A 20,031-nucleotide genomic window follows, 5' to 3' on the forward strand; every position below is an offset into this window, starting at 1 on the left:
ATTACCAAGGTGGGGTCTTGATGTATACAGTCTTCCATTTTCCGTCGCTGTGCTGGAAGGCTTTTCAGGGCGTATGATGATATCACCCGTACGTCGGCTTTGAGGTGTTTGGCTGCTGTCCAAGTCTTTTATACTGGTTTGTCCACGTGCAGGCCCTTACTTAGGTTCCCAACAAGGCAAGGAGAGGATTCAATTTCATCTCTAACATACAGAAATACTACAATGCCCTTTTTCATAATTGTACCTTCTCTCTTCAAATGCTTGCCTAGTAGTTGTAAATGCTGAGAAACCCAGTGTGCTAACTTTGGCCTGGCCTGTACATATGAGTGCATTTATAAAATAATTTTTGTACAGAGCACAGTGACATTAAACTTAATATTCTGATTACAAAACAGAAGAGTCAGACAAGCCAGCCTCATAATGACTTCTGTGACTGTGACTGTCACAGCTCTTGTCATCATGTTGAACAAAGGCAGCTACAGACCCCAGAGGGCAGAAGAAAGAAGAGGGGTCTTATGGAGCCATGAAGCTCACGTGAGGAATCACAAACACCTGTGACACCAAGTGTCCCCAACATTATGGTGTCCTGAAATGGGGGACTGTGTAGAAAAAGTGCTGTGTGACTGAAATGTCTGTGAATAAACTTAAATGAAAGTTTGCCGTGTGCACTTTAATCACAATGTCTGAATTGTATTTTGAAACTGTGGAGCAGAGGGGTGAATCAAAGAGAAATGTGTCTTTGTGTTAAACATTATGGAGGTCACTGTATAACAGCAGGTCAGGTCCCTAATTCACAGATGATTCTGCACTTATGGGGTGTGTTGATAAGGGGGATGAGACAGGGGAGAGGAGTCAGGGGGAGAACTTTAGGAATTGCCTCGAATTTAACATCAGCAAAACCAACAAACTGCTCAATGACTTTCACACACCAAAGAGCCTCTATGTCCGGTCACTATTCAGGGAGTGGATGAAGAGGTGGTCCACTCCTACATGTACTTGGGGGTCCATATCAATGACGGAATGGTCTGGACTCAGAACACAAAAGAACTTGAGAAGGAAGGGCAGAGCAGACGTTATTTATGCAGGTGGCTGTGATCCTTCAATGTGGGTAGTGACAGCCTTCACATCTTTTATACTCATAAGAACATGGCTGATAATGGAAATATTGAAAAGTGAAATACTCTAATGAATATTATTAATACAAACTAAGACATCTCAACTACAGTAAACAGCATAATCCATGGAAACACATTGAGACCAAACTCAGATTTACACCACAAAGTGCACAGATGTCCTCACTCAACTCTGTCAAGAGCTTATTGTGCATCCAAAAATATCAAAATGTCTGGAAACTCAGATATTGCAGAGGGAAAAACTAAATTACAAAACTACCAAACAGTAAATCCAGTCTCTCTCTCACCTCCCAGCTTGGCACGTCAGAACTATGAAGTGATCTGCTCAAGTTCATAAATTGTCAAAAGTTCACCCAAATCAGCTTTCACTTTCTCTGTCTGAGGCCCAGACTTGGAGACAGATGATTTATCAACAACTAACACAAACATGCTGGTGCAATAAAGAATCCACCCATGCATTCATCCATTTTGTTAACCCATTTATCTAAAACAACATCACAGGGCAAATGGAGCCTAAACCAGCAAACACTGAACACAAGGCAAGGACAACACCAGGACAAGGAGACAGTCCATTACAAGTCAAACACACACACATTCGCAATATATCTATTCTAGCAACACCAGTCCACCTAACATGCATATGTTTGGATTATGGGAAGAAACCCACATGGACATGAGGAGAACATGCAAACTTCACATAGTGAGCACCAGGGACAAGAATTGCAGTCAAAAAATAGAATGTACTAATAATATAAGGACAACTGAAGATATACATTTTAAATCCAAAAACCTTCCCAGTACAAATCCTTCTTTCAGAACCAGCTTTGAAATGTTCTTATGTCAGTTGTAGTTTTCAGAAGGTTAGATGGATCAGTTCTTAGCGACTAATCAAGTTTCTACAGGCTGCATTGTCATGGCAGTGTGGATTTGTTCACAGGTTGTGCTCATTTACAGCTTCCCTCTATATCTGTGTGTGTGTGTGTGTGTGCGTGTGTGTGTGTACTGCTGATCTGAACTGATACCACCTACTTTAGTTTTCTCCCTGAATGTATGAAGACACCCTTACAACAGCTAAAGTCTTCTCCTTCACACAGTTATGGTGATGTCAATTCCCAGAATTCATCCACTGGCTTTATCTTAACTACCAAGTTACAGTCAGAAGTTCTCAGACTCTGAGCAGGTGAACTCCTGACTTGGTTTATGGTCACACAAGTGGAGGTGATGCTTTGTCCAGATTGTTGTACCCATAGAGAGCTTCCTCTGGCACATCTGAAGAACATTCAGTTTGCTTTGTCTTTCTTCTAACAGATTCTTTTGTCTCTTTAGGCTTCTTGCCCCTTGTGGCTGAGGGCTGAACTGTAGTTTGCAGTTTTTGAGGTTTGACACTTGCAGACCCTCTTTAGCTGGTACAGAAATCTGCAGGGTCATCTGTGATCACCTGACTCCCTCCTTCAGTAATTCTACAGAGATGTTGTATGTGTGGTCTCTCCTGCCTTGTGCATTTTGATTTCCTTTGCCAGGCAGGACTGAGTGTGCCACCCACATCCAGCTCTGCTAGAGGTGGTCTTCATTTCTTACAGTCTGGCACTATGTTACCTTTTGGAGTAGAAGGGATCATTTAGCATTTGTGATGGCCGCAATAAGGGTCTTACTACAGGACAGAAGCTAATCCAGGGGAAGAGATAAGAGTTCTAGTGCTTGGAAAGGGTTATAAAGGAAGGAGTGGACTTGCTGCTGTAGTTGTCTTGGATGAACAGAAATCCAACCTTTTTACATTTAATTCCTGCTAAGTGTTGTCTATCAAGTTTACAAGGAGTTGAGTTTTGGCTCTTTCTTCAGTCACAAAGTGATAAAGAGAGCCATACTGAGACATCACTGGGTGTCATTTGCTGTGTTTGATCAGACTGATCAGATCAAATAAAAAAAATCAAATCAAAATGTATTTATAAAGCACAATTTTAAAACACCAGAAGTGTAAACCAATATGCTGTACAATAAAATCAAAAAATATCAATAATAAATCAATAAACAAAATACAAAAATTACATAATCACTAAAACAAATAAGTTAAAAGAACCGATTAGAAGATAAACAATTTACAGAAAAACAATGGATATGAACAAAATTAATAAATTATTAATAAAATTGATTCCAGTGTTACTCATACACAGTTAAAAGCAATCGAAAACAAGTGTGTTTTAAGTCTTGATCTAAACATTTGAGTTAATGGCGCTGACGTCATTTCAATTGTCAGAGCATTCCATAACTTTGGTGCTAGAACTGCAAAGGCACGATCACCCCTTGTCTTCATCATAGACTTTGGCATGACCAACAATTGCTGTTGAGAGGAACGTAAAGAGCAGACTGGTGTATACGGACCCAGCAACTTGGCTAGATAGGATGGGGCAGCATCATTTAGCAACTTATAAACCAAAAGTAAAATTTTAAAATGAATCCTAAATTCAACTGGAAGCCAATGAAGCGAGGCCAGAATTGGAGTAATGGACACAACTTTCTGAGACCCGGTAAGAAAACGAGCAGCAGCATTCTGAACCAACTGCAGCCGAGAAAGATAAAATTTACTGATTCCAGAATAAAGTGAATTACAATAATCGAGACGCGATATAATAAAAACATGACATACCTTCTTTAAATCAGAGTGCCCCAGAAACGGTTTGACTCTCGTAAGCTGGAAAAAGCATCTCTTGACAACGGATGAAATCTGTTTATTAAAATAAAGATCGGAATCAAGGATAACCCCAAGATTTTTGACGTGGGGTTTGCAAACCTCAGTTAATGAACCGAGCTGATCCCTGACAGCCCCATCAGAAGCCATTGGTCCAAATACAATAACCTCAGTCTTACTCTGAGGTTCAAAAAATGTATGGCCATCCAATGTTTGACCTCATCATAACATTCATGTAGTGACTTTAAGGACTCCTTAGTCATAGGTAAATAAATCTGGGTATCGTCAGCGTAGAAATGAAATACCATATTTTCAAAATATGGATCCAAGGGGTAGCAAATAAAAAGAAAATAACAAAGGACCCAGAATAGAGCCCTGTGGAACACCATATTTCAAATGAGTAGGAGAGGAAAGTACAGATTTTTTACCAAAATAAAAAGGTCCTATTTGTGAAATTAAATTTAAACAAATTTAGTGCACCCCCTTGGATTCCTAACCGCTTATCCAGCCTTGACAACAATATGTTGTGATCGATGGTATCAAAGGCTGCAGTTAAATCCAAAAGCACTAAGACTGTTGAAACCCCAGAGTCAGCTGAAAGTAAAATATTGTTAACAACCCTGAGTAAAGCCGTTTCAGTGCTGCGATAAGTTTTAAAACCGGACTGACCACCATTACGATCCAAAAAATTTTGAAGCTGCTGTAAAACAATTTTCTCAAGTATTTTAGATAAAAAAGGTAGTTGAGAAATCGGTCTAAAATTATTGAATTCCTCCTTACTAAGGTTAGGTTTTTTCAATAAGGGCTTTACCACTGCATACCATACCATACCATTTTTATTTGTTAAGCGCTTAAAAACGCAGCATTACAACTGACCGAAGTGCTGTACAGTTAAAACAAGTGAGACTAAAAGCAAAATATTAAAAACAAACATTAAGAGAGAATTAAAACAGAGACACTAAAAACAGGTCAAGGGACCCAATAAAACAGAAATAGCAAAAAGCAAGTGTTAATAAGACAGGTTAAGAATTAAAAGCCAATGTGAAGAAGTGCGTTTTTAGGTGCGATTTGAATGTGGTGACTGAAGCGGCTTGCCTAACCACTAAAGGTAAGGAGTTCCAGAGCCTGGGTGCACAGACAGAAAAAGCCCTTTCACCACGAACTTTAAAATGTGCCTTGGGAACGGTTAGGAGCAGCTGATCTGCGGATCTAAGAACACGAGGGGGATTGTGACGATGGAGCAAGACACTCAAGTAGGCAGGGGCGAGACCATTTAATGCCTTATAGGTTAAGAGGAGTATCTTAAAATCAATTCTGAAGCTAACCGGCAGCCAGTGTAGGGTTTTTAAAATCGGTGTAATGTGTTGGCTTCTGCTGCTACCAGTTAAAAGCCTTGCAGCCGCATTTTGAACCTATTGGAGTCTAGAAAGAGTGGCTTTACTAATACCATATAGGCAGGAATTAGAATAGTCGAGCCGGGACGTAATGAATGCATGGATTACTGATTCCAGGAGGTGGTAAGGCAGAATTGGTTTGAGTTTGGCAATTTGCCTGAGATGGAAAAAGCAGGATTTTACTGTGCTGTTGACTTAAGCATCCATTTTCAGGACCATATCCATTTTGATTCCAAAATTGGAAACAGACGAGGTTACTGGAATGGGAAGAAAGTCGAGGCCAAGGGGTAGGGTCTGTTTGCGGTCAGGACTAAAAACAATGACCTCGGTTTTTGAATCATTCAGGTGAAGGAAGTTTACAGCCAGCCAGTCCTTAATGTCAGATAAGCAGTTGAGAAGAGGTTTAGTGGAGTCAGTTGACTTGAGGGAGAAATAAATATGGCAGTCATCAGCATATAGGTGATACGAGATTGCATGTTTTCTAAAAATTGCACCTAAAGGCAGGATGTAAATTGAAAAAAGTAGTGGCCCCAAAATGGAACCCTGGAGGACACCACATGGGAGTGGGACTGATTCAGATGAAAAATCATCTAGCATGACTCTAAGAGTCCTGTTGCAGAAATATGACCTGAACCAGTCGAGGGCTAAGCCAGAAACACCAGCCCAGGATTCGAGTCGGGAGATCATGATGTTGTGGTCGATTGTGTCGAAGGCAGCAGATAAATTGAGAAGATTTAAAATAGACAGGCACAGTTCCAGTGGTAAGAGAGAAATTAATAATATGCAATATATGTGGTGCGAGTGTATTTAATGATGCTTTCCATAAGCGTATTGGAATAATATCAGAAGGGCAAAAAGTAATCTTTAGTCCATTTATAATGTCTATGAGTGAAGAAAGGGACACTGTTTCAAACTGGTCTAGCACAGCATTACAGACAGGAGGACAGGGAGCATCGCAAGGGGACGAGACTATACAGGCTCGTATGATATCAATCTTTCAATAAAAAACCTGAGAAACTGTTCACACCTGTCCAGAGACAAGTCATGACAGCGGGAAACATGTGGACCTTGGATTATTAAGATTGGTAGACACCAAGTTCAAAAAATAATCTCTTTTAGCCTGCGCAGCAGCTTTCTGAAAGTAGACAAGACTCGATCTAAACATCTTGAAAGATATCTGCAATTTCTCCTTCTTCCATTTATGCTCAGCCTGCCTACACGAGCGCCACAATGATTTAACGTCACTGTTAAACCAAGGTGCACACTTGGATTTAGCACAACAATCTCTTAAAAGAGCAACAGTTTCCAGTTAAACAGATTTATAATTAAATCAGAATTAAAAACTGACACAATGACATCAACACCACCGTCAGCGTCTACCTCGAAAAGGCGAGTTGATGCAACACTGAAAAGTGAAGCAAAATTATTCACAGCCTCATCATTTAATAATCGAGCACAACTTCTCTGTAGGATGGTATGAGACACATCAAATAAAACAGGATAGTGTTCAGAATAAGAGACATCCCGTATCTCTATATTCCTTAACTCAATACAATGGTTTAATACAAGGTCCAGGGTATGTCCCTGTTCATGTGTGGGCACATTAACAACCTGTTCAAAATTAAATGAATTAATAAGAACCAAAAAATCATTTATCATTAGGCTTACCAGGGCAGCAAACATGAATATTAAAATCCCCAACAATCAAGCATTTATCATAATTTGAAATAAATGAGACTAAAAATAAAATAAAATTTGTATTTACCTTCGGAGGACAACTGCACAAATAAGTGATTCACCATTTCACCATTAATTTCATAAAGTTCAGTTTCAAAACTTGAGTATAGCTCCACATCTAGAATTTTACAAATAAAACCATTTTTAAAAATAGTAGCAAGACCTCCTCCTCAGCCAGTAATCCTGGGTGAATTTAAGAAATTACAACTTGGGGGTACCATCTCACTAAATGCACTAAGGTCGGCTCCATGAATCCAGGTTTCCGCAATGAACACAAAGTCCAGGCTATTGTTTGTGAAAAAGTCATTTAATACAAAAGTTTTATTTATCACAGACCTGGTGTTGATCAATGCCATCCTATAGGGGGGTTATTCTTCCACCAGTAAAGTATGCCGATCCAGCTGGCGAAGATTAGAAAAGTTTACCCTGGTGAGAAAGCCGGCACGCAATGCTGTCGCCAAGTTAACCCAGGAAATCAAACAGGAGCTGCGGATGTTGACCAGTCGAGTCCCAGCCGGACAGGAGAATAATCCGGATCAAAAACCAGCCTCAGGTTTCGAGGTTGAAGTTGACAATCATATTCACAATCTACCCATGATAAGCAGGTCAACGATTGAACAGTCACAAGCCTTCGAGACTTGACTAAAACTCCAGCCCGGGAGCCCCTTCTACACCTCTACTTGTGACGGCGGCAAAAAGTCATCATCTCAGCCAGAGCAAGCATGTCAACCAAACCTCTTACTGTATTACTTGACGCCACTGGAGGTGGACAATAAACACAACATGGTCTTGCCAAATTAAATTCCAGGACAGCAGATCAAATGTCTAGAAGTATCTGCCGATCATAGGTCAACACGGAAAAAATAAAATGAAATTGAAAAAAAACACAATAATAAACACAACAGGCTAAAACGAAAACACAGATCAAATTCACGGCAAGCCATTAACATCGGCGTCATCTTCGACTTATTTTTAATCCTGCTAACACCCAGAACTGTCAAGGAGATTCCTGGTGAAGTGAACTGACATCTTAATTATAAAGAGTCAATAAAAGAGTTGCAGGCGGTGGCAGCTTAAGAAAAAGACTTCTGCCTAAATAATGTTAATCTGTCCTGCTAGTGGTTGTCTGTCTTCAGAGTCATCTGAGGAATTGATTTTTGTAAAAGAATGTGATAGCCAAATAATAAAAAAATTAAATAGACCAAGAATTAGGTGCCGATATTAGTGATCTAATTCATATTAAACTGAAAATTAGAAGGCCACTTCATAGACTTCATTGTTGTTTAAGAAGTTGGTTGCTTAACATTTGTTTGCCTGTGAACATGAGAATGTGGCAGCACAATAAAGTGTCTCTGTTCGTGTGTCCAAACCTTGTATTGTGTTATGTTTTGAATGACACTCCATGGTGACTTACTATGCTTACACCAGCCAACTGTAACATTATATTGTTAAGAACACCTCATGAGGGTCAGAATGTTAGATGTTTCTATGTGTAGCCCACGTGACGCTCACACCCCTGACAGTTGCCAGTTCTGGTCTGCAGGTTCTAGTTTGAACTTTATTGCCTGAGATGCTCAAAGAAAACTGATGAGAGAACAAAGAAAGTAAGCTCAGTTTAATCAGAGCACTCAGCTGACTTGATTGTCCATGGATCACACTGTGTATCTCATCCTGGACTGTTTCATGTCTTCCACTCAGCGTCACTAGGATATGCTCCAGCTCCCTGCTATCTGTTTTAAGATGGATAAATAAAATCATCTGTTACACTACATTGCAAATCCCTTAACTCCTGTTATTTTATTTTTTTCTGTTAAACACTTAACCCACACTCACCTCTTTTTCTTCCCTCTCTCTCTCCAGCTCTACCATTTCATGACCGTTATGTCCAGTCACCACACACATCAAGCAGATGCACATCTTGTCGGTTCTGCAAAACATCTCCAGACCTTTCCGATGTTTCTCACAGAGTTTCTCCTTCAGATTTCTGTCAGGATCAACCAGCTTGTGGTCCTTCCAGGCTGCTACTTCAAAGTGAGGCTGTAGGTGAGTCTGACAGTAGGAAGCCATGCAGGTTAGACAGGATTTCACCGCTCTGAACTTCTTCCCCGTACAGAAGTCACACTCCACGTCTCCAGGGCCAGCATAATTCTGAGATGGAGGACTGAGTCTCGGCCTCTTAAATTTCTTGATGACTTCATTCAGCAGAGTGTTTCTGTTCAGCTCAGGCCTTGTGGTGAAGGTGTGTCTGCACTGAGGACAGCTGCACTCTTGGCTCTGATCCCAGCAGTCCGTGAGGCACTTCAGACAGAAATTATGACCACAGGGGATGGTGACGGGGTCAGTCAGGGTGTCCAGACACATTGAGCAGGTGAACTCGTCCTGTGATACAAACAGCTGGGCTTCAGCCATCATCATTCTGAGGAGAGGCAGGCAGAGAGAATCAGTCAGACAAACAAGGAAGTGACTTGTGAAGAAACGAAAGTGAAAGTTTGTGGTCAGTGAGGAGGAGAAGGAGGAGGAGGAGGAGGAGGAGATTTAAAGAGAAAGCTGAGAGCTCACAGAGAGAACATCTAAGGAGACACTGAGGGTGAACAGTTAATTGACTGGTTGATGTTAATCCTTCAAATGATGAATTTTTGTTTTTTTTTCTTTGTCCATGTCAGTAATTTATCAGATATTTCAGTAAAGCCCTCAGCTCTTAGACTTCATCAAGGTAACTGAAGCCACTTAGTTTAAATAACAAAATAATATGAATCACTGATAAACACAAGGATAATAGGAATAAGAAAATGTCTTAAACATTAAAATAACAGACAGACAGACACACTCACACACACACGTAACACACAGCAGGTGCTCACCACTCTTGGCTCCTTCACAGTTTTTTAGATTTTCTTGGTTATACAAGTCATATTGTCACAGGATTTGTGAGACTTAATCAAGTCTGTTGAAGAGGCTGGTCTACTCCTGCACCCTACAATTCACACACACACACGCGCACACACACACACACGCACACACACACATACACAGTTCCTAGTCACACAGTTTGGTATAAGTGATGCCCTGCTGCCAGTCACTCTGTTGTACCCCGCACAGAATTCATTCCTCATAAGTACATAAGAGTTACCCCTCCAGCCTGTCACTTCTTAGTGCCCCACTTAGACACTCGCTGTCACCTACACTAACAAAGGTACAGATGTCTCTGAGACACATAGAGGTTCATACAACATTTGGTTATATGCCAGTTTCCTTCTCCTGCACTTGTTCTTCTGTAGCCAGCAGCCACACCACATGACCTTCTGTTCACAACTGAACACAACTGTCTTTCTGAACTAAGATCCTGGATGGCTAATAATTTTCTTGATCTAAATTAAAATAAAACAGAGGTGCTTATAGTAGGTCCATCAGCTAAAGCCCAAATTGTTCTTGGACTTCTCGGCTCTCTCTTTTCCAAACCTCAAGTCCGCAATCTTGGTGTTACCTTTGACAGTAACCTCTCTTTTGAGAAACAAATAAATTCTGTAGTCAAGAGTTGCTTTTTCCAACTTTCTCTATTAGGTAAGATAAAGCCTTTTTTATCTTCTAGGGATCTTGAGAAAGCTACTCATGCATTTATTTTTTCTCGCCTCGATTACTGCAACTTGCTGTATTCTGGGATTAATAAATCCTTGATACACAGGTTACAGTTGGACTCTGTCTCTCCTATTTTAGCTTCTTTACACTGGCTGCCTGTCAGTTTTCGAATTGATTTTAAAATCCTGCTGCTAGTTTTTATATCTTTACATGGACTTGTTCCTGCCTATTTATCTGAACTGTGTGTTTTACATCAGCCATCTAGAGTGCTTAGATCTTCTGGTCAGCTGTCTCTTGTTGTCTCTCGTACTAAGTGTAAAACCAAAGGGGACAGGGCTTTTACAGCTGCTACGCCTCGCCTGTGGAACTCTTTACCTCATCATATAAAGGAGTCTTACAATTGAACTGTTTAAAACAAGACTAAAGACTCATTTCTACTCACTTGCATTCAGTTACCTTCAGTAATACTGATGGTTTCCTCTTTGTGATTATATAACATTACTTCTATTTTTTATGTATATAACATTACTTCTATTTATTATATATTTTATTTTATGCTCATATATTTTATTTCTATTTGTTCTATGTTAATCTGTTTTGTTTTTCTTTTATTCTATTATTGTAAAGCACTTTGGCCACAGCATTACTATGTTGTTTTAAATGTGCTATATAAATAAATTGACACGGACATTGACACGAACTTCAAAACAGCTCATCCACCTGAAGCTAAACACCTAGAAAAGCTTGGGTATCTGCTGGAAGAGGTATTGGTGAGGACAGCAGGGAGCGCTTACCTTGTAGTCTGAATGTGGGTCCCAATGGCCCAGTGCAGTGATGGGGTCACTGCGCTGTAAAAATAGTTGGCCTTTGTATGAGACATAAAACTGAGGTTACCAGACTCTGTGGTCAAAAGAGATTCCTGGCCATCCCTCATAAAAAGTAGGGTGTACCCCAATGTCCTGGCTGAATTGCTCACCACATCCTAGTCATTGTAGCCCCCTCATTACCCCCTGTCTCTAATTGTCTAACCATCTCTCACTACTTCACCAGCTAACAACTAATGTGTGGTGAATGTAATGACGCATTTTGGCTGCCATTGTATTGTCCAGGTGGGTGCTAAACATTGCTGGTGGTTGACGTGGCTCCACACTCATTGAGAAAAGTGCATTGAGCACTAAATAAATATAAAGAATTATTATTATTATTATTACTATTATTAAGGTGCAGCCTTCATGGCTGAAGATATTTTCCGTCAAATACACAAGTAAAATTCAAATATAAACATGGATTTCACAGAAGAAATCTACAACTAAGCGTTGATAATGATTGAAGATTTGTGCTTAGAAATCGCGAACAAAGTTCTCAGTCAATTGGGAATGCCATCACCGAATTGATCTGCTGCTGCTTTGTTCGATGTAGAATTGCGTCGTGAACAAAATTACAACACGGGTGATCTTTTGTCGTATGTGCAATCAGATATTCCCAAGTTAACGCTTCAGCAAAAAGGCATTTACAATCAAATAATGCAAATTGTCAATAACGGGGTTGGAGAAATCTGGAAATTGGGAATGGAAAGGTGCCGGTTGATCAGACCTCAGGACGAATTTCATTGCCTCATAACGTCTGCAATTTAGTGACGTCAAACGAAGAATTGGTTAAAAAAGTATTTCCCAATATTCAAATCAATTATAAGAATCACGATTGGCTGAGTGAACGAGCTATTGGCCAAAAACAAAGACGTCTACGAACTTAACAATATTATTCAGTCTAACATTCTGCACAGACAATAGAACAACAAAAAATATTGTATACCCACAAGCATTGTGAAATTAAACATATTAGAAACGTGCGCTTTCTCTTTTCTTTCTTTTCCATTTAACCAGACTGAGCCACAGCAACGCGTGGCCGGGTACAGCTATATATATATAATATACACTATATATACACATACACACACACACATATTATATATATATATATATATTATATATATATATATATATATATTATATATATGTACACACACACACACACACATATACAGTATACATACACATATACATCTATACTAATAAAAGGCAAAACCCTCACTGACTCACTCATCACTAACTCTCCAACTTCCCGTGTAGGTAGAAGGCTGAAATTTGGCAGGCTCATTCCTTACAGCTTACTTACAAAAGTTAAGCAGGTTTCATTTCGAAATTCAACACGTAACGGTCATAACGGTCGACAACGTCCGCCATGTTAAACTTTATTTATTGCCCCATCTTCACGAAATTTGGCAGGCGGCTTCCCAGTGCTAACCGAAACCGATGTACGTACTTATTTCGGTGGTATGACACCACTGTCAGCTGCCATATTGAACTTTCCAACGGTCTTTGTTACTTAATGGGCCCATCTTCAAGAAATTTGGTACGCGGGTTCCCAACGCTAACTGAATCCTACTTACATACATATATACGTCCATAACCTGCAGCTCGGTCCACACTCTGAATCCTCCAGTCACTCCTGAGCATAATCTAATTTTGAAGGTTGGGGCACCAATAATGTTACTGAGAAACTTACAGCCACCGAAACTTTGTAATGGCACGAGACTTCAGGTCACATGCCTGCAAAAGAACCTAACTGAGGCAACTATTTTTACTGGCGGTGGCTCAGGGGAGAGAGTTTTTATTCCTCGCATCCCCATTATACCCTCTGATCTCCCATTTCAATTCAAACGCCTCCAATTTCCAGTAAGGCTCTACTTCACAATGACAATTAATAAGTCTCAGGGACAGACCCTACAAAAGCTTGGCATTGATTTGAGGAAAGATTGCTTTTCACATGGCCAACTATACGTTGCATGCTCAAGAGTAAGCTCAGCGCACAGCTTGGTCATATTACAACCGGAGGGGCGAACTGACAACGTGGTATCCTTAACAAAGATCCTTAACAAATAATTATTGGTACATTTTCCCTCAGTTTATTATTTAAAATTTTAAAGCAGTACTTCACCACTGCGAAGCGCTGGTATTTTGCTAGTACTGTAGTAAAGTTAGTTTGACATTCAGACTATTAGGCTTCATATCTCCAAAACGAAAAGAGCAATATCGTTAAAACCAACTATGGGAATTTGTTTACAAGTAAATCCTTTTTTACAGAAATGTCCCTGTTTTTGTAAAAATCAAAAATAGTTCTCAAAACACAGTAAAAGTCTGAAAACGGTCAGAAATGGGTGCATACCACACAAAGTCGGCAAAAATATATAGAGTAGCACTGAATTTTTTGACAGCCTTTACATTTTTTGTGACCATGACTGCTTTTTTAAATAAATTTTAAAATAACGCATAATTTATACCAATGCAAAGTGAACTGTGTTAAAGATAAAACAGACACAAATCAATTTTTTTTGAAGTTCAGTTCCTAAAGTACATTTCGCAATTCATATTTTGCCTTTTTATTCAAATGAAGACCTTTAAAATGACATGTAATACTGACAGGTTATATTTGGGGTCTTTTATTTTTGAAATGCATACCTACCGTTTGAGAAGCTGTAGCGCCAGGCAACAGAAATCGGGGGTCATTTAATAGGTCTTTCTAAGGGTCTTCGATTAAACAAAAAGGCAAAATATGATACGTAAAATGCACATTATAGGCATTAACCTTCAAAAAAAATAAATGTTGGGTTGCTGTCTGTAAGTGCTCATTTATACTTCACACTCAGAACGCGTACACGCTCGCATCATGGCCGCCACACGTTCTGAGCATTCATTTGATGCGTCCTCTGAGCAGGTCCTCAGAAATTAATGCAACGTGTGCGTGAGTTGCAGTACCAGCAAAAAGTAGGGGGGCGCAGTGTGCTAAAAGTTAGAATGTGACGTCAGAGTCTCTGGTTACTATCTAAATGTGACAGAATGCCGCTTTGCGGATCCTACGAGATCAGTGTGCGCGCTTCGATATTTGATAAATGGTTCGATGTGGTGAAGCAAAATGCAGACATACAGATGTATTTGTGGTGCTTTAGCGTTAGCGCTGCTGTCTTGCAGGGAGTCACATCTCTGGTATTCCCTGCCTGGAGTTTACACGTTTTCCAACGTGCTCCAGTTTCCTTCCAAAGATATGCAGATTTGGGGATTTGGTGCCGCTAAAATGATGCTAGTGTATTTGTGTGCTTGTATTCACCTTGTGATGAGCTGAGGCATCATCCAGAGATTATTTCTCACTTGTGCCCGATGCTTGCTGGAATGGACACATCCCTGGATTTAATCAATAAACATCCTTTTCAGAGATATTGCAGTAAGGTGTCATCGGAATTTAATGGGTGTTCTAGGCAACACAGAGAAGCCGGACATGTTCTCACCGTGATAATATCTCACACTGCCACCTGGCGGATTCCTCCAGATTTACGTAAAGTACGCGTGCAAGTATAAACACTTCAACGCTTGTGTAGCAGGAGCGTCCGCTGCAGCATGCGTCGCGTTGCGTGATGTATAACTCCGGCCTTTACGTAGTTGACTTTACACTATGTAAGTTATGCACTATTTTAAAAATGAAAAAGTAAAAGTAAAAATGTATTTATAAAGCACTTCACAGCCAAAAGTCACAAAGCAATGTAAAATATGGAATAAAATGAAATATTAAAAAGATAGTAAAAACATAACCCTCAGATGACAGAGCTACCCAAAAGCCAGTCCAGAACAGATGCGTCCCACTTTGACACCCGAAGATTCTGCCAATCTCAACGACAGTGGAAAACTTTTCCATAACCTTGGAATATGCTAGGCCTGAGACTATCAGGAAACAACAAAGTGACGATACGATCTGAATTTGGCCAAAATGCAGTTGGGATTCATCCCAGAAAGTAAAGCCAGATGAAATCTATTTTACTAACAAAACCACTGCGTATTCCCCACGTCCTGTATCTTTTTCATCTTCTCCGAGATGTACTGTACAAACCGGATCGCGCCAGGGTAAGTATGCATTTCTGACAGAAGCGGAGACGTTTTCTGTTCACCCAGGTCACATTTCATCAATCTTTCGTCATAAAGTTGAATCTTAAAGAGTGCAAGGCGATTTGAAAATAATCAGTAACGTTCACAAAAAATGTAATTGCTGTCACAAAATTTACAACTTGTATTCTATACATTGGTGCCGATTTTATGTGTATAAATGTAATGAATTATTATTATTATTATTTTGCACAAGTTTCGTACTTTTATTGCGTTTTGAGAACTACTGTTCATTTTTACAAAAATAGGGACATTTCTGGAAAATGTAACGCTTATAAACAAGTTTTGGGAAAATGTAGATTTTGTCTACAATTGGGTTTAATAACACTTCTTTTCATTTCGGAGACATGAAGCTTCAAAGTCCCAATTTCAAACCGTTTAGACCACAAGTTCTCGAGAGCCCAGGTTTTCTACAAGAGAACTTTATGTCTCTCCAGAGTGCTCACACTCGAACACCCTTCAAAGTGATAAATAACACTGTACTAAACAGGAGAAATTCGACATTTGTAAAACAATCTGGAACTAAAACACGGCGAAAACAACATCAAACAGACCGAACCCTCAACATGTAGAATACTTTAGTCTTTATTAAATCCTAAATATATATTCATCAAAATTGTTTATATAATGCGTGACTTAAGCAGATTAATGTAACCTTACCTTATTAAGCCTAAAGATATCGCCTTTTTGTTTCAAGCTGATAAAGAATTTGTATTAGCGCTCTTCTCTCGGAGAAACTGAAGAAAATTGCGATAGAGAAAGTAATAACGCTTACTTTAGCGAGAAATTACCTTAATCCAGGAGCGTCGAACTCCAGACCTGGAGGGCTGTAGTGGCAATAGGTTTTCATTCTAACCCTTTTCGTAATAAACGACAAGTTTTCACTGCTAATTAACTTCTTTTCTTTAGCCCTGTTTTTAAGGTTTTAGTCCACTGAATTGATTCTTTTCTTCATTAAATGACAGCCAAACAGGTATGAGACATGAAACGAGCCAACAGAACACCAATTAAATTGGGGATTCAAACTCCAACCAATTTCACTCCAACCAGTATCTTAATGAGATGCTGATTCTTGCTGTTAATTAAACCCGTCATTTAATTCAATAGCTTGTTGCTGCTTTCATTCTGCCACAGCAGACATTTCCCAAACTATTGATTTTCTGTTTTACTGAGACTTTCACATTTCTTTATTTTCAGCTATTGTGTGATGAGCACATGTTAGCTGGCCATGTGGTGGCTTGTTTTGTGTCTCATTATTGTTTGGCTACTAATTAAGGAAAAAGAAACAACTAAGTGGTCTGAGTCATGTCAATTAAAACAAAGGCAAAAGAAGTTAATTAGCAGCAAAATCTGATCACTAACTAAGGAGATGGTTAGAATGAAAACCTGCACCCACTGCGGCCCTCCAGGAGTGGAGTTCGACACCCCTGCCTAACCCAAAATGGCTCCTAACATAAGAGCATCAAAGAATGCAATGAGCATGTGCAATATCGTGGAGTATCAAAACCAGTTATAAACTTAAATTATTAAGTTCCCTAAACTTTCTTTCGCACATTCCCATAACACAAAGCTAAAAACACTGAATTTAATTATTTTTTAAAGTTGATTCAACATTTTAATGAACTGCTAGTTCATTTAACTTTTAAAGTCGAGCTCAATTAACATTTTTGAAGTTGTTTTTTTTACAGTGCACACACCAAGCACAATTTAGGATCTCCAATGCTCCTAAGTTGCATGTCCTTGGACTCTGGGAGGAAACCCACACAGACACAGGGAGAACATGCAAAATCCACGCAGGGAGGATCTGGGAAGCGAACCCGGGTCTCCTAACTCTGAGGCAGCAGCACTACTGCTGTGCCACCGTGCAGCCCACCTTAATAAATTCTTATGTAAAATAGGGCCTCTATATTGGTAGGTAAATACAAAAAAAATCCAGTAAACAATGCTTTTTTTGACCGAAATATGGTCATACCCTGTATATACATAAATACAAAACAATATGGTTTTCTAATATTGCAGTAAATAGAGTTGATGCAAAAAATAAAGCACTAACATTAGCACATTAACTTTTTTTTAAAGAAAGAACTTTTGAGCTACGTTTGAGACCATTCAATTCCAAAAATAATTTTTGGAATACTTCTAAAGTATATCTGAGCTCTGCGGTGGGTTGGCGCCCTGTCTGGCATTGGTTCCTGCCTTGCGCCCTGTGCTGTCTGGGATTGGCTCCAGCAGACCCCCGTGACCCTGTAGTTAGGATATAGCGGATTGGGAAATAACTGACTGACTATATCTAAGCTCTTTAGGGTAACTTCGATTCAGTGAATATATAACACATAGTAACATGGCACATGCTGTTGCAAATTCACTAAAATTATTTACAGATTCAGTTCACTCAACAATCACACCAACATCTGCTGGTTCTGCATCAGGAGCTCCTTCATGCTTTGCCACAAATAGTTTGAGAGCATACTGACTCCAGTCAGACTGACTACTATCAGCTTCAACATCCTAAAGAAAATAAAATGCCATAATTAATATCAATAACAAATACATCTATATTTCAAAGGAATACTCCACCAAAAAATAAACACTTTAACTGTTCCTTGTCCTACGCTGGTAGAGCTGGCTGAGAAGAATTTTAATCTCAGGTTTTAAAGCAAAAAAAGCAAAGCGAATCGTGACACAATACAATTTAATAGAAACAAATTCTGGATAGTACCAAACAATATCAAAGTGTTCGTGAAAAAAATGTCAGATTACTAATGTTTTATAATCAGGATGGTTGACATCCAGTGTAGAGGGCATCACCCAACAAATGAAATCAATTGCTTTTCTTTCAAGCCTTTTCTAAATTTGACTTGGCCATTTCTTTGGTTTTCAATGTTTTATGCATCAGCACCCATATGTGTTATTTTTGACATGCAACAGGGTGATATACTGTCAAAGCAAAGAAAAATTAAAGTAATATAAACTACTGAGTGAAAGAATATAGTGTTACTAACATATTATAATAGTATATATTTTATTTATTAGTTTCTTAGAGTTGTCATTGTATAGTTTTTTTTTTTTTTTTTTTAACTCCACTCAGTCAATGCAATGTTGAGATACCGGCTCTATCTCCGCAAACAGAAGAGGAAAAAAAATAAAGCTGATCCACTTACCACATACTGTACTCTGAGAAGATCCTCCACATTTTCACCAAGGTACTTTATCAAACAGCAGAGAACAAGCTCTCTTCACTTGTGGAGAGTATTTTCCTGTTTAAATCAGTATTAAGAGGCATTGTGAAAAAGCAACCAAACCAGGTCATTTAATAAATATCTCTGCAAGAATTTACTTATGTTTCTTACCCCATAAGATATCTAGCATCATCTGGATTTCTTTTTCTACGGCACCTCCCTTATTACGGAAAATGCTTATCAGCTTTGGTGTGAATTTATCCAGGGAAGATGTAAACTTTGTAACCAGATGGATTGTTGGGATTCTTAGGAATTCTTTGCTGATCTGCACACATAGAACACAAACCATAAAGTGGAACTAATTACAAACAATTCTGAAATGATAACAAACAGGTGGTTTTTTAAAAGCTCTAAAACTACACCATATTACACAGAAAAAAGAAACTTTAACAATGTAAAATAATTTAGAAGATAAATTACTTACATTTTTTCAGTACCTGAGTGGCATTGCAGAGAGCTGGCCATCTTGCTTTGAAATCTTCAATCCTTTGGAGAGAAAATGTTTTGGCCATTTTTTGGGTGATAACACTGTGATTATCTTTCTTCCTCACCTCACTCAAAAGCTCCTCTCTTTCTTTTTCAAGACTTTGTTTTATTTCCCCAGCTGGATAAGGTGGAAGACAAATCACTTCAGCTTTCTTGGGTTTTTTAATATTTCTTGCTGAAGACTTTTCCTGCAACTGCTTCTTTAATGAATTCAGCTAAGGGCATCCAAGGGACCTTAATGTTGTCCTGTAATTGGCCATTTTATATTTTAAGCTGGTCTGCCAACCCTAATAACCAGACTAAGAGCCTGGCTCCTTTAAACATGGGTGCTTTGCTTCTGCTACTGCACAAATCTGACCATGAGCAAAACTGCTGTGAAGAAGTCAGTAGTGCTTAAGCAGATCTGCAGCAATTACAATACCACCTCATTTCACACCTACAAGAATTGCAAATAATGCAGCATTAATTATTAAAAATAAATATGTAATTTTAGACATGGAGTAGTATCAAGTGCAGCTATAAATATATATTTACTGGTGATTACCTGTCATAAATTTAAACACACAAAACATTTTGCATGAATGTATAATGTGTTTGTGTAAAAATAGTAAACAAATGGCAAAATTAATTTTACTTGCGATTTCCAAATAATTTATCTTTACCATAATAACATAATAACATAACTCAGAGATATATCTCCTTTATAAGATAGTACTGTATACAAATTATCTGTTAATACTGGCTGCCACCTGCAATCCATACAAAATAGTATACTAAGAGAATACATTA

The 20,031-nt window shown here is 38.9% G+C and overlaps 3 protein-coding genes and 1 long non-coding RNA gene across 14 annotated transcripts in view; 2 read left to right on the plus strand and 2 right to left on the minus strand.

Annotated features, from left to right (window-relative positions):
• Positions 1-20,031, plus strand: part of LOC114652512 (tripartite motif-containing protein 16-like) — a 979,029-nt gene that overhangs the window by 378,761 nt on the left and 580,237 nt on the right. The gene's annotated exons all lie outside the window — the stretch shown is intronic.
• LOC114641503 (tripartite motif-containing protein 16-like) overlaps positions 1-20,031 on the minus strand; it is a 1,283,323-nt gene that overhangs the window by 222,131 nt on the left and 1,041,161 nt on the right. The window lies entirely within an intron of this gene.
• The window catches only part of LOC114652554 (E3 ubiquitin-protein ligase TRIM47-like), a 156,023-nt gene that overhangs the window by 5,129 nt on the left and 130,863 nt on the right, over positions 1-20,031 (minus strand). The gene's annotated exons all lie outside the window — the stretch shown is intronic.
• LOC127527875 (uncharacterized) lies at positions 7,017-7,852 on the plus strand. Its single transcript, XR_007935044.1, has 2 exons — positions 7,017-7,228; positions 7,270-7,852. It is a non-coding gene; the product is annotated as an uncharacterized LOC127527875 (long non-coding RNA).

The sequence above is a fragment of the Erpetoichthys calabaricus genome, chromosome 5 (genome assembly GCF_900747795.2).
Source record: "Erpetoichthys calabaricus chromosome 5, fErpCal1.3, whole genome shotgun sequence".
Taxonomy (NCBI): Eukaryota; Metazoa; Chordata; class Cladistia; order Polypteriformes; family Polypteridae; genus Erpetoichthys; species Erpetoichthys calabaricus.